The sequence below is a fragment of the Molothrus ater genome, chromosome 9, assembly GCF_012460135.2.
Source record: "Molothrus ater isolate BHLD 08-10-18 breed brown headed cowbird chromosome 9, BPBGC_Mater_1.1, whole genome shotgun sequence".
In the NCBI taxonomy this organism is placed as follows: domain Eukaryota; kingdom Metazoa; phylum Chordata; class Aves; order Passeriformes; family Icteridae; genus Molothrus; species Molothrus ater.
Window position 1 is genome coordinate 2,953,149 of NC_050486.2, and position 13,235 is coordinate 2,966,383.

Genomic DNA, 13,235 nt, shown 5'->3' on the forward strand with positions numbered 1-13,235 from the left:
TCGTGCTTCTCATCTGCCCAGCGCAGGAAGTGCCTGCCCTCTCCTGCAGGAGGGAAACGTCTGCCCTCCTGTGTCCAAAGTCCCCTGCAGAGAGCAGCCGAGGGTGCACTGACCTCACAGGGTAAATATTTTCCATGACAGCTCCTCCTGACATCTCCTGCCGGGCTCTGTACCTATAGCTGGCCCAGCTCTGCCTTTACAGCCAGCTCCTTGCTTCCCTATGTGTCCCCATGCCGTGTAACCCTCTGAAGGTCTCAGTGACCTCTCTGGACACTCTGCTGGCCAAGGAGGTGGCCTCTGGGCCAGTGCTGCTCCTGAGGGACACCAAATCCTCCTGGCTGGCTGTGATGGCATCTCCAACGTGTCCCCATGCCTGGTCAGAGCTCTAACACCCGTGGCCATGGGCTGATGCCAAGGGAAAGTGGAGCCAGCAGGCACAAAGCAGCCTGAGGTGGGATGCAGGGAGGTTGTTTGGAAGTGGGAACAGCTTGGCAGCAGGCCTGGAAGGGAGGGGGAGACACCCACTGACCCCATCCCTGCTGCTCACCCAGCTGGATGGGAAGGGGGATGATCCAAGAGGTATTTTCCACCTCCAGCCCCTGGCTGTGGTTTGGCTGCACACAGCCCTTGCCCAGACTGTCCTTCTCAAGGGGACAGTCACATCTGGTGTCTGGATTTCCTGCACAGTGCTGCAGAGCCCAGAGATCTTCATGGCCCAGGTGTTTCATTTGCAGCCACGAGAGTGCCTCCACCATCCCCTTTCTGAGACAAGGGGCTGTGGTCACTGTGTTGGAAAGGTTTTTATTCTTTTTCACAAACAGGACAGGACTGCTGGGGTATGCTCTTTAAGTTTTATTCACAGCATCAGCCTCATTACATGGTTGAGACAATAGAAAGATGGCAAAGCTCACATACAACCAGCAGCAGCTAAAGATTTCTTTGTTACAGAGCATTTAAAAAACTTCCTAGCCAACAGCACATTGCTAAAGCTTACAGACAATTGTTTTAGCCAGTTACTAAAAGCACACATACACCTGCTTCACACAGTGCTTGCTTGTCTGCTCTCTATTAACAATATACAAAACACCATTATGAAGTTTAAAACCTTTTACTATCTTGCTAAGCATATTTTCCTGCAGTCCTTAAATCTATCCTAACCAAGCCTAAAACTCAAAGTATTGTTTTATCTTGTTTATATTGTTTTATTATTTTTTATCTTTACTTAGTATGCTATTATAACTTTTCCTACCTTCAAACCTTACAATTACATCGAATTCTGAGTTTCTCTACTCTTTCTGTTTCTAAAACTTACTTTCTAAAAATCTTTTTACCTTTCCTATTTGCCACAGTCACTCTGCTGCCAGGGCTTTTCAAGCCATGTGCCAGGCCCCAGCTCCAGTGCAGTGTCCTGAGGGGGAACAGGGTATTCCCTGGGCTGGATTCCTGAGGATTGGATCCCTCCCACCCACCTCTTGTGGGAAAAGGAGAAAACACAGAAATATTGCCAAGGAGGTGTCAAAAGATGCTCCCATCAGCCTTGAGGACAGCCCTGAGGGGAAAATCACCCAAATAATTTGCTGTGGGCCTTTCAGAGCCCTTTATTTCTTTCTGGGGCTTCGTTTCTCACCTACAGCTCAGGTGGAGCAAGGAGAACACCTACACCTGCCCTTCTGGTAGCTCTTCCATAGTTTGTAGAAGAGTGTTTCTCCTGTTTTTCTTCATGGGAGAGGTTTTGTTCTTCTCTAGGGGGCTGCTAGTGCTAGAGGGAAAATCAACATGAAACATCTCTTAACCTGGGGGTAGGTTTAAGTCTCCTTTTTTTTGGCCGCTCAGTAAGATTTTTCATTTTAAACATCTCTCTTTTTGGCAGACAGGGAAGGTTTTCCCACCTGCTCCTGGTGGTAGCTTCACAGGAATGCTTCAGGATGCAGTGGAGAGCTCAGCCTGGGATTCCAGGTATTGTCCTGAACCTGCTGCAGAGCAAGTCATGGACCTCCTTCCTCTATCCTGTGCTCCTGGAGCAATGTGGGTGTCCCTGGGAGATCCCAGCAGGGCTGTGAGCGCAGCACTCCCACCCTGGAGCACCCAAGGTGCTGTGCAGCAGCTCTTTCACAAGAGGCTGAGCTCTGAAAATCCTCATTTTTGCTCCTGTTTTTGGCTTCTCCTCTGTGGCATTCACGCTCTCTGAAAAAATTCCTTCACCCAGGGTTTTCCTCCTGGGAAGATGAAAGGCAGCGAGAGAGGCCTCAGAGAAAAGGGAAACAATTCTTATCTCATTTGCTTCTCCTGTGTTGTGCTGGTGTGGAATGTGTTTGGAGATTGTTCACCCACACGTGATTGTTCCATTGGATTCTGCTGTGAGTTGTTTTCACTCTTTGGCCAATTGGGGCCAAGCTGCGTCACAAAGAGTCCCAAGTTTTCATAATTATTTTTTTAGCATTCAGTAAGTATCCTTTCTGTATTCTTTAGTATAGCATAGTATTCTTTAATATAATCTAGTATAATAAAATAATAAATTAGCCTACTGAGAACATGGAGTCAGATGCATCATTCTCTCCCCTTGTGGGTGGCCCTGCATTTACAATACTCCTTGGAGGAAACCCAGGTGGATCCCTGTGGAAACCCAGGGCACAGGGAATGTTTCTCTGTCTGCTCTGGGGTGCCCTGACCCCCAGGGGAGCACTGACTTTGACCCTCATTCATGGAGAAAGTTTCCTAAACTCCAGAATAGACTAGAGTCCACTAAGGTGTAAAGTAGATTGTAGAGAGTAGTGTAGGCATATTGCTTAGGTGGGAAATTTAGGGTTTTGGATTTTTAGTATGTTGTGGATGGAAGCAAGATGGAGGCCACAGGGTGTCATCCTGGGTTTCTCCTTCATGCTGCTTCTTCCTTCTTCTCCATGGGTTTGGGTGGCATTTTGCAATTGGGTGGAAAAGTCTGCATTGGGGCTCTTTGGGATCAGTTATTGGGTTAAAAGGGAAAATAATCTAGGTGTCAGTTCTTAATTAGATAGTTTAGCTTTAAAAGACCTTGCACCAAGACATTTTTAGCCATTTCTTGGTGCTTTTCCAGTGCGCTGAGCCTGGTGTGGACAGCATGCAAAATTCTAGATAAGATAACAATAAACAAGAACCTGAAGACTGAAAAAAATCCAATGAGTCTCTCTTTCCTAACACAAAACCACTCCAGGAGGGTCTCCCTGGGCAGGGGAGCCCCCTGGGAGGGCCCAGCCAGAGTCCCAGAAGTCGGGGAATCGGCAACAGAGATCCTGACAGATCCCTGCTCCTGGGAGGATGCAAGGGCTGTGCTGAAGGTGACAGCTCAGCCTCGAGGAAATGGTTCTCTGCTGCAAGCACCTGCCTGTTGGACAGGGCAGAATTTTGGAGGTGGGGTCTCAGGTTTCTGTGGTTGAGATGATCTCCAAGTTTTCAGAAAGTCTCTTTTTTCCCAGACCTGCAACTGAAGAAGAAGTTGAGATTCCTTGGTTCTGGTTCTCAAGGTTGTTTATTTTCTCTTATCTCTTACATTCTTTCTCTGACCTGCTGAGATCTGTCCAGCAGGTCGGGTTGTGGCACAGTCCCTGCCCTTGGGGTGGTGTTAACTTTTTATACTGAAAACTACATGTACTTTATTTACAATAATTTTCCAATACCCATCACCTATGTTAGACAGTCTGTCTCTTCTCTAAACCAATCCAAAAGTGTCACCATCCCAGCAGAAGATAGAGGACGAGAAGAAGGAGAAGAAGGACAGGACACACCCAGATTCCTCCATCTTGCCCCTTGAACCCCCATTCTAAAACCCCAAAATTCTACTTTTTCACCCTGTGACAAATTCACTGTCATTCTACTCAAACTCTTGTGGCTTGTAAATCCTCACACAAAATGGTAATTCTTTCCATGGGCTAAAATCAAAGGCACAGGTGTTTGTGACTCCGTGCCAAGGTCTCTGAGCCCCCTGCCAGGGTCTCGAATCCTCCAGGGCAGCCAGAGCAATGTCCTGGGTTCCGACAGTGGGGATGTAGAATGAAATATTGGATGTACAAACCTTGGCTTTTCCAGAGGCCTGGGTCTCCCCTGGGACTGCTGCTCTGCCTCCTCGTGTTCATGGGGAGAGGAAACCACTGTCACCATCCTGTTTTCTGAAAAATCCCTTTGCCCAGGATTCTTCTCTTGGGAAGCTGAGAAGCCTCAGAGAAAAGGGAAAACAATAATTATCTCATTTGCTTCTTCTGTGTTTTGCTGCTTTGGAATGTGCTTGGAGATTGTTTTATCCAACATGTGAATTGTTTTGACTTAATGACCAATCACAGTCAGGCTGTGTTGGACTCTGAGGAGAGAGTCACGAGTTTTTCATTATTATCTTTTTAGCCTTCTGTAAGTATCCTTTCTCTATTCTTTAGTATAGTTTAGTACATCATAATATAATATAATATAATATAATATAATATAATATAATATAATATAATATAATAATAAATTAGCCTTCTAAGAACATGGAGTCAGATTCATTCCTTCCTCCCAACGACGGGGACCCCTGAAAATACCACAAACCACAGCTAACCTCACCACAAACACAAATCAGTTGGGTTTTGTTGCTTTTTTTCTTTTTTTATTATTATTTTTTGGGTTCCGTGTGTTCAGCTGGAACAATAAAACATCTGTTCCCGAGCCCAGCAGCTGGACTGGAATGAAATGACGTTAGAATCAATTATCCTCCGGGATGGGGAGGCAGATTTCCTCAACGCTGAATAACAAATGAGAACAACAGCTTGGCTCCTGCCTTGTGTGCTCCCAGAGAGCTTCCAAACCCCCCCCCTGCTCCAGCCCTCGGGTTTGGGGTGCCCCTGCTGTGTGCCCCTGCTCTGGGCACCACTCTGAGGCACAACAAGGGAGCTATTTTTGCAAGAACTGGGTATAAACCCCATTTTTGGTGTCTTTGTTTATGGCTGCTGTGGTTGGGGAGATTTTCTTCAATGCACCAAATGATTTTTGGGGGCAGGGGGTGGGGCTCAAGTGATTTTTTGGGGCATGGGGTAGGGCTCAAGTGATTTTTGGGGTGAGGAGGAGGGGCTCAAGTGATTTTTTGGAGGATAGAGTGGGGCTTAGATGATTTTTTTGGGGGCATGGGGTGGGGCTCAAATGATTTTTGGGCAATGGGGTGGGGCTTAGATGATTTTTTTGGGGCATGGAGTGGGGCTCAAGTGATTTTTGGGGCATGGGTTAGGGCTTAAGAGATTTTTTAGGGTGATGAGGAGGGGCTCAAGTGATATTTTTGGGGCATGGGGTGGGGCTTAAGTGATTTTTTGGGAGATAGAGTGGGGCTCTATCACTTCTTGCAGAGCCAGCATGGAGAGCCCCAGCAGGGACGTGGCCAGGGATGGGTGCAATCAGGCAGCCCAGAGCAGAGCTGGGGTTCACAGAGGGATGGGATGATGCAGAATCACGTTCCCTGGGGACAGAAAGGGGCCATTAACGGGGAGAAAGGGGGGAGTGATGGAGCACAATGCCTGTGATTTGTTGGCAGGCGCGACCTCCAGTCCCTGGCAGCACCTCAAAGCAGCTGTGAAGTGCCAGTCGGTGGCGATGCTCGTGATGTGGGGCGCCTGACCCTGGCGTAAGGCTGGGACACGGGCGGGGACACGGGCTGGGACATGGGCAGGGACATGGGCTGCCCTCTGGAGAGGGCACTGACCCAGCTGCTCCTCCCCAGGATAAATCCCCAGTGCTCCTCCAGGGATGTGGTGGCCTGGCTGCCATCCTGTCCCATCCCAAATGTTAAAAATAGGTTAGAAACTGTTGTAAAATAGATGATAGATCATTTTAAACATGTACTGTTAGTTTGGTTATTATAGTGTAAAAGGAGTTAAAAGAGTAGTTATTAGAAATTCCACCTCAGTAAAGTGCAACACCCACAAGCGAAATGAGCCAGCCTGGACAGAACTGTCATGGCCAATCAAGCACCTTAAACCTTCATGCAAATGAAGGATCCAAAAAGAAAACAATCCAAAGGGACAAAAAAAACAGGATAAAAAGAGGCATCTGACCCAGGGAAGCTGTGCCACTTCACCTAGGACATTGGGCCATCGCTGCTGAGCAGCCCCAGCACCAGTGCTGCAGCATCCTTGATGGGAACACTCCTGCTTGGCCCGGGCCCCCTTGCTTTAGGCCTTTTCTTTTTCTTATAATAAATGCTGAAATCACTTTTTGTACCCCTTCCTTTAGGCCTTTCTTTTTCTTATAATAAATGCTGAAATCACTTTAGTACTGGGAGTCTGGTTCTGTTTTTACCAGCCTGGGGACCCATCCAGGAGGAACCTAGGACCTCCCCCAAGCAAAATGAGCCAGCCTGCACAGAACTGTAAGGCCCAATCAAGAGCCTTAAACCTTCATGCAAATGAAGGATCCAAACAGAAACCAATCCAAAAGGACAAAATGCAGCATAAAAAGGGGGATCTGACCCAGAGAAGGGGTGCCACTCCCCCTGGAACATCGGGGACTGAAAAGAAGCCCCAGCACCGACGCTGCAGCATCCCTGACAGGAACGCTCCTGCTTGGCCCATGGCCCCCTTGCTTTAGGCCTTTCTTTTTATTATAATAAATGCTGAAATCACTTTAGTACCAGGAGCCTGCTCTTGTTTTTAACATGTACTGGTAGTTTGGTTATGGTAAAAGGGGTTGAAAGGGTAGCTATAAGAAATTACACCTCAGTAAAGTGCAGCACCCCCAAGCGAAGCGAGCCAGCCTGCACAGAACTGTAATGGCCAATCAAGCACCTTAAACCTTCATGCAAATGAAGGATCCAAAAAGAAACCAATCCAAAGGGACAAAATACAGCATAAAAAGGGGGATCTGACCCACTGAATCTGTGCTGCTCCATCTGGAACATCGAGGACTGAAAAGAAGCCCCAGCGCCGGTGCTGCTCCATCCTTGACGCTGCTGCTCGGCCCACGGGCCCCCTTGCTTTAGGCCTTTATTTTTATTATAATAAATGCTGAAATCACTTTAGTCCAGGAGCCTGCTCTCATTTTTATCACCAAACACACTCTCCAATGTTATGGATGAATTCATAACCTGTGTCAGAAATAGGCTCACGCTTTTCCTTTAATTTTTTAACAGAAAAGGGGGAGGTGTTGTCTTGCACTAAATAGTTGTTTCGTTGTTTGCACTGGGTGTTTTGGTAATTTGCACTGTTCACATGATTTGCACCCTATGACCACATGTTCTTCCCCTTTTTCCCCCCTCAAGTGCCACTGTTGGTGGTCTCTCCCTGGGTTACCCCTCCCCACTTATATCCCATTAGTTTGGTCCTCCTCTGCCCCCCATTTCCCCTGGGTATAAAAGTCTCCCACCTTTAGGCCAGACCCTCTTTTTCCATGTATTTGTCCATCTGATGTGTCTCTTGGAATAAAGAGAGAACATTACCTTGTGGAGAAGAGCTTCTGCTCTTTTGCTTTTTTCTACGTAAGATTTGCGTGAGCTGGGGTAAATAGCAAGCCAGAGTGGACCCAAACAGCCCATCCAGACATGGATGCTTAAACTCCAAAGTTGTTTCCTCAAATCCCAGCAGCACAGAAGAAAATGTGTCTGTGGGAAAACGGAAAGAAAAGCCAGCAGGGAAAAGCATTTTTTCCTCAGCGAGCTGCTTTTGTACCTGCACAGCGAGATGCTTAAATAACTTAATACAGGAAATAATTTTGGCTGCTGCAATTTTGAAGGCTCTGAAATAGCTTTGCTGCTCCCTGGGGAGCTGGGAGCATTTTTAGGCCTGGCAGCTTCCAGCACCCTGCAGGTGAGGCACAGCTGCTCCTGGGGAAATGGGGCTCCTGGGGATTGTGTGATGTTCATCATGATTTTTTTTTGGAAGGAAAGTGTTTGGGGTGAGCAACAGGGGAGAAAGAGCTTGTAAAGAGAAGAGCAGCTTGCTCCAAAAAGCTGGGAGCATCAAGCAGCCAGGGAGTGCTTTGTGTGGCTTCTTCCTTGAGTGTCCCTCTCGTGGGAGTGTCACCCACATGGAGTGGTTTGGGTTGGAAGGGACAGTAGAGATCATCCAGTTCCACCTTCCACCATCCCAGGCTGCTCCAAGCCTCATCCAGCCTGGCCCTGAACACTTCCAGGGATCCAGGGGCAGCCACAGCTTCTCTGGGCACCCTGTGCCAGGGCCTGCCCACCCTCACAGGGAAGAAATTCTTCCCATTATCCCCTGTAAACCTGCTCTCTGTCAAGCTGAAGCCATTCAACAGCACCCAGCACATGCCTCCAGTTTTCCTCTAACCACTTGTTGCTTTTGGCCTCCAGCCTTGGTTCTATCCCCAAGCCACCCTGGGCCAACCCTAGCCCAGGTGTCACATCTGATGTTTGTCACCTCTCTGCTCCCAGACAGGCCACTGCAGGCACTCTGGCCTCTCCTACCAGACATGGAGTCCAGCTGGGAAAATCCCCAGAACTTCACTCACAAGAGACTTGGCAGATCTAGAAGCAAAAGTGAAGGAAGCTTTGGCTTTATAAGAAAAAAATTGAAAACCGGATCACTTTGTCCCAAAGCAACTGAACTCAGCTCAGTACGTCTATTTTTTGTTACATTATGTACTGTACTCCAGCCTGTTTTCCCAAGCCTTACAAAAGCAAGTGGATCCTCATTTTGTTTGTCTGTCCCAGCCCTCAGTAACGTGCTGAACTGGCTGGTTTTGGGGAAGTCTGGCAAGGACATGAATTCCTCCCAATATTCTGGTCTTGCTGGCTGTATGAAAACAAGTGCCAGTGCTGGAAGCTGGCTGGATCCCAAGTAGTGAGGGAAAGGCTTGTTGGGTCCCTGGTTTCCCAAAAATCCCCATCTGGTGGGAATTTGTCAGCTGGAGCACTGAGATGGGGCTGCCCTGATTGCAGGCACCTCCTCCCCTCCCAGCCTGCCAGCAAAAACAGCCTGGGAGGATTCTCTGGTGTATGGGGATCCAGGGAAGGGCTGAGGGCCCTGCACCCTGCCTGACTCTACAGTGATCTTTTCCTTCTTGCCAGCCCTCTTGCAGTGGCCTGCTTTTCCCAGCCTGGTTGGTAATCTTAAAGAATAGGAGGCAACAGCCTAAAATGCCTCCTGAGGAGCTGGATTTTAGTCCCTCCTTATGGCACTGCTGCTCTGGCTCCCTGTGAATCATCTCACCTCTGCCAGGACTGAGCCTTCAGTGCATCATCCTCCCCCAGCCAGGGCAAAATGTGCCCTGAGCATGCTGGAGTGGTGGGAAATGGGGGTTTGTGCCACCAGACAAGCTGGGATATACAGCAGCCACCTCTGGCTCGTCACTGGAGAGCTTGGTAGGACAGAAAATGCTGAGCAAGGCTCAGGAGTGCGTAATGCAGCTAAAAGGAGGTGAGATAAGGGGGAAAAGGGAATAAAGCAAGGCAGGGGCAGCATTCTGACCACCACAAGGCATCTGAAACAGGGTGGGATGCTTCGAATGGGCAGCCACCAGGCAAGGGACACGTGGCTCTGCTTTGTCCCAGCAGCTCTGGGGGAAGCTCTGGAGCTCTTCCTCCTGCCAGGCCCAGGCACAGCCTGGGGCTGGGGCTAAAGATGTTGTGACAGCATTTGCATCCCATCTCAGTGGGCGTTGGTGCTCTGGGAGGCTCCCATCGAGCCCCTCCCACCCCAAGCCAGAGTCAGCATCACTCCCTGGGGCAGCTGGGGAAAGGGAATGAGGCACCTGGGGAGCTGCTGGGGCAGGGGCCTCTCCTCCTGCCGGCCTCCTCACCCCTTCATTTCAACACACTCCTGCACTGCCAGCTTGTTTGCACAGCTCAGAATGTTCCGAGCATTATCAGTGTTTGCACTTTTGCCACTGTTTGTGCTGGTTGCACTTTAAAGGCAATAAAGTCAAGCTTTGTTTGCCTACAAGGAAGCCATGGGGTTTTTCTCCCCCAGCATGCCAGAGCTCGCCCTAAAACATGGCACCAACCACCCCTGGAAGGGCTGGGCCTGATTGGGAGGGTGTTCCTGGGGAAAAAAGGGCTTGGTGTGCCCAAACACATGGGGTGCACACCGTGCAGAACCCCAAGGCTCTGCCTGCCAAACTTTGAGCTTCAGGGGGGAGCCTGACCCAGCATCCTCCCCCTTTCACCCCAGAGAAGCCAAGGAATCTGTCCTGGGGTGACTTTAGGATGTTTGTACCCCCATTTGTCTGTTTAGCCCAGAAATAAGTTTTGCACCTTTAAGAATGGAGGAGATTCTGAAATCTTTTTCCCAAACCCCAAGTTGGGGAAGGCGCCGCTTGAATTTGCTTTCCAGAGGAAACCCCTTTGGAGGTTTTTCTCCCCAAATTGCCCTAAACCAGGACAGAATCCCACATCCCACAGCCCCAGCAGCCCCTTTCCCCTTTTGAGTGGCAAAGCCAGTTCCCTCCCAGCCCTGGGGTTCAGGGGGCAGTGAGGAGCCAGGTGCTGCTGCTGACACATGGGGGTCCCATGGGGCAGGGAGTGACCTCACGTGTGTGCCCAGCCACCAGTGCTGTCCCCACAGGCTGTCCCCACCTCCCTGCTGGCTGCAACACGCTGTCCCTGTCCAGGGGGTTGAACATTAACACTGCAAGGCCAGGGGAGTCTCCAGAGTGTCTGGGGAAGGGTGTTATTTCTGGAGAAAGCTGTGCTGGGAAAGCTCCGCCGCGCTGCTCAGTGACCTTCTCCCAGCTCCAGAAAAGCTCCCTCCATCATCCTCCTCAGCTCCCCAGCTGCTTTCTCCACCTCTCAGCCTGCTCTGGGCTGCCCAGCACAGGGTATTTTCCACACTGCCCAAGTCTGAGCTGCCTGGCTTTGTGCTGACCCTCTCGGGGTGATGCCAACTCTGCCCCTATTGTAAATCAAAGGCGATTTTGATGAAGGGGAGAGAAAGATGCATCTGACTCCATGGATATCAGAAGGCTAATTAATTACTTTATGATACTATATTAGTCTATACATCTAAAACTGAATCTGCCAAGCACTCATCTCTGCACACAACTGCCCAGAATCTCATGACTGTCACCCTCAGTCCCCACACACAGTTGGCCCTGACAGGCCAAGGAAACAAAACACCATCACTTTGGATAAACAATCTCCATATTGCATTCTACTTCTGCACAAACACAGGCACAGCAAGTGATAAGAATTGTGTTTTCCCTTTCTCTGAGGTTCAGAGAATGTGAATCTCAGGAACCCTTGGGAAGAATTGTGCCTTGCTTTTCTCTGGGAAGAGAAACGTGGGGCTACAGACCCTGCCCTGGTACCACTGCAGCGCCTGGGCATGGGGCAGAGCCCGTGCCAGGCTGTGGCTGGAAGAGCTGCCTGCATTTCCTGGAAGGGTAATGTGGATTGTAAGTGATCCCTGGATGGAGGCAGGCACTGTCCCCTGTCCCCTGCCCCAGCAGAGCACAGGCACCGCTGTCACCTCACCTGTCAACATGGGGCCTGCTGGCCAGGGGCTGGGAGGGAGCAGGAAAGGCACAAACCTCGGAGCTTTGCTGGGGTTAAAGCTCGTAAAAACCCCAAAAAACCCCACCACCCCCCCCCAAAAAACGAAACCAAAAACCAAAACACCCCAAACAAACAAACCAAAAGCAAACAAACAAAAAAAACCCCAAAAATCCCCCAAACCCATAAACAAGGTGCCTGCTGGCCAGGGGCTGGGAGGGAGCAGGAAAAGCACAAACCTTGGAGCTTTGCTAGGGTTTAAGCTCGTAAAAACCCCAAAAAACCCCACCACCCCCCCAAAAACCAAAAAACCCCAAACAAACAAAACAAAAACAAACAAACAAACAAAAAAACCCAAACCCCCCCCCAAACCCATAAACAAGGTGCCTGCTGGCCAGGGGCTGGGAGGGAGCAGGAAAGGCGTAAACCTCGGAGTTTTGCTGGGGCTTAAGCTCGTAAAAAAAAACAAAAAAAAAAACCAAAAAAACCCCCCAAAAAACAAAACAAAACAAAAAAAAAAAACCAAAAAAACCCACCCAAACAAAAACCCCAAAACAAAACCAAAACCAAAGAAAACCAAAAAACCCAAACCAAACCAAAACAAAAAACCAAAAAAACCCACTAAAAAATAACAAAAAAAACCCCCACACCAAACCCCAAAAACGAAACCGAAGACCAAAAAACCCAAACAAAAAACAAAAAACCCAAACATTCCCTCAAAAACAAAACAAAACACCAAAAAACCTCAAAACCCCCAAAAAACCCCAAAAGACAAAGAAACCACAAAAAACCTAAAAGAAAATTTAAAAAACCCCAAAACCCCCAAAACCCAAAAAAAACCCCCCCACACCAAACCCCAAAAACAAAACCACAAACCAAAAAAAGCCCAAAAAACCAAACCAAAACCAAACCAAAACAAAAACAAAACAAAAAACAAAAAACCCCCAAAAAAACCCATAACAACAACCAAAAAAAACCCAACCAAAACTCACAAAAAAAACAAACAAAAAACAAACCAAGAAAAAAACAAACTAAAAGAAAAAAATCAAAAAAGAAAAACCACATAAAAAAATCCCCCCAAAAAACCCCAAAAAACCCAAAAACCCATAATACCGAAAAAAACCCAAAAAAACCTCCAGAACATAAAAGAAAAAACAAAAAAAAAAGAGCAAATCTGTGTCTGTGTTTGAAAGAATGCCTCGGCAGGACCCACAAGGCAGGTGCTGTGCTGGCTCACCCTGCCCTCTCCTGGACACCGGCTCGCTGGCAAGGCGCTCCCTTGGGGAAATATTTGGGATTTTTAGCTGCCCTCCCTCCAGAAATCAGCCTGAGCCGGCTGAGGGGAGCGGCTCCACAGGGCTCTTGGGCCAGGGAAGGATTGTGCCATGTGAAATCATGGATTTGTGGAACGGCTTGGAGGAAAATTCAGCTTCAAGACCATCCAGTTCCAGCCCAGGGAAAGTTGCATCATTTGCTGTGGGCTGGTGCCTCCTTGGCCAGTCAGCACTGAAGGCTCCCTGAATTTTATTGGTGGGGAATTTTGCATTTTATTGGTGGGCAATTTTGCATTTTCCAGGCTGCAGTGCTGCCTCCATCTCCGAGGAGGAGGAGGAGGAGGAGGGTGCTGCTGTGGCACAGCCTGGCTGCCTGCAGACCCAGCACTGAGGGCTCTCGGTGCTGCTGGGGGGGTTTTGGCAGGCCAGGGTGGCTGTGCCCTGCTCTGGGGAGGAGCTGCTCACTGCAGCTGAAATCTGGAAAAGCTGAAAAGCAGCCTGGGATGTGCCTGGTGCTGCCTCTG

General features: G+C 48.9%; 1 long non-coding RNA gene across 2 annotated transcripts; it reads right to left on the bottom strand.

Annotated features, from left to right (window-relative positions):
• Positions 1–837: 837 nt before the first annotated feature.
• On the bottom strand, positions 838–12,823 carry LOC129046766 (uncharacterized). Of its 2 annotated transcripts, none has more exons than XR_008508527.1 (3): positions 12,675–12,823; positions 4,049–4,181; positions 838–3,460 (listed from the first exon to the last, which is right to left on the bottom strand). It is a non-coding gene; the product is annotated as an uncharacterized LOC129046766 (long non-coding RNA). The 2 variants fall into 2 exon arrangements; XR_008508528.1 differs by having other exon boundaries at positions 4,049–4,190.
• Between the last annotated feature and the right edge of the window lie 412 nt (positions 12,824–13,235).